Raw genomic sequence first — 1,991 nt, forward strand, 5'->3', positions numbered from 1 at the left:
CCCAGATCTCCAGTGCATTGGATCACATCTAGACGGAAAAAAAGCTCCTGTTACCGTGGAGATACTAGCTGGACTACAGTACGCAGAGTATAAAGAGCGTGCGTGCGTCTGAGGGGGGGAGGACAGATTATACGGGATCATGCACACAATTTACATGAATGCGACTTAGTCAAGCTTTCAAGCATGTCAGTGAGCTTGGAGAAGAGTGGCCTATTCAAAAAGAAAACTATCTGTAGCTTTGTTCGTGTTGCACCGGGGTGACTGCAGGACTGTGCCTGCTTGTTGCTGTACTTTGAATACCGACTAATGTTGCAAGGGCTCTAACACGTATATGCATGCACTGAACTTTAAACGTCGAGACGGATCGTGGGCTAAGCGTGACAACTTGTTCAGGTCTGATGCCTTCACGCTAAGAGACTATACACACAGCGATGGGTGTCCACCTTTCTTCTTGTCCTGGCGAAGCGCAACAAGGATTGCAGTTACTGGACGCTGGCGCCCGTATACCTCGTAAATTTTATTAATTGCAACGTCACTAGTAAATCCCGCTCGGATAAGATGCGTAACGACGTCCCAGAACACTTTACGCCGAGAGAACGCAAATTTATTTGCTCCCCGATCAGCTCTGGTAAAATCCTTTGCCGGGTTTGCTCCATTTAATCCAAATTCAAACTCGTGCCAAAGCTCAAATAAATCTCGTGATCGCTTTGACAATGTAGCTGATATGCGGCGTACACTACAGTACATAGGTTCTTCGCGAGAGGACGAATTGTAGCACCAGGTGTTTGTACTGTGCGAGCCACTGGCTGCAGTGCTATTTGACGTAGCTCGGCCTGTGTTCTCTGATACTCGCGGTGCATATCTGTTCTCAGACGGAGAACTTCATTCATCACGCTACCGATCTGGTCTTTGACACTAAATAATTGTGGGTGAACAGCTGTAAACTCTTTTCGAGTGCTGTCCATAGTCATACCGCTGCGACGGATCTGTTGTGTAACAGGTTCGCCGACAGAAATGTTGGAGCTACTTTCATGGAGCTCAATCAACTGCAGTTGGGCGCCTTCGCCAGTAACCTGAATAGGTACACGCTGTACTTGATTAAATTCCACGTTGCCTCAGCGTTAGCGTACGCAGCGACGATTCGCTGCTTAAGTGGTGCAGGAACTAGATCGTAGTCGAAGGTACCAACAGGGATCAGGGCAGCCCACAACAGCACGACACCAAGCTCTCGGGCTATATCTCTCCCCATTTTCATCTTGATATGACTGCAAATCTGATTTACGAGTCGATCATCGGTGATACTTTCTATTCCATCCCTGGCGGCGTAAAAGCATGGCCCCTGGGGCCCCGTCAACACACCTGCTGCAACAGCGTCCGGATACGGCTGTGTATCGTCGATATACACACTTTTCTGCGTGCGCCACCTTCCGCGTCGGTTAATGAAGTCTTTTGGCAAACCACTTCTCGTACCATACGTCGCAGCTCCCTTACGCAAACTATGAGTACCTAAATTACCTCCCTTAAGCTTGTGGAATTCCTCTTTGTCAAACATCTCTTGTAGAAAGCGGTGAGCTACTCGATCTTCATCCTGCGGATTCCCGAAAAGGAAAGACGAATTGCCGCGATCAGCAAGCATCTCGACGTGAATAGCAAGATTAAGAAGGACACACAGCCGTGGACCCACGCTTCCCAACAATATTTGTTCTGGAGCGTCACGCTCCTCTGAAATGTTCTTCGACCACCGAAGCTGACACAATAGTGTCCGTGGGTGCTGGACATTGTGGGAGAAACTATCAAACTTGAGCTGCATCATGTCGTCGACTCTTGTTATCATATGCCACTGTAGCGTTAATACACTGCATACGACGTACTTCAGGTTCTTGGTTGTCTTGTGTAGCGTGTACCAGCTCAATCAGGTTGAGGAACTCTTCGTACTCTATTGGACGACGAGCTGCCGACTGCACCCCTTCTCGACGAACCTCGAAGTGTTT

This window comes from Phytophthora infestans, genomic scaffold (assembly GCF_000142945.1).
Source record: "Phytophthora infestans T30-4 supercont1.28 genomic scaffold, whole genome shotgun sequence".
Lineage (NCBI taxonomy): Eukaryota > Oomycota > Peronosporomycetes > Peronosporales > Peronosporaceae > Phytophthora > Phytophthora infestans.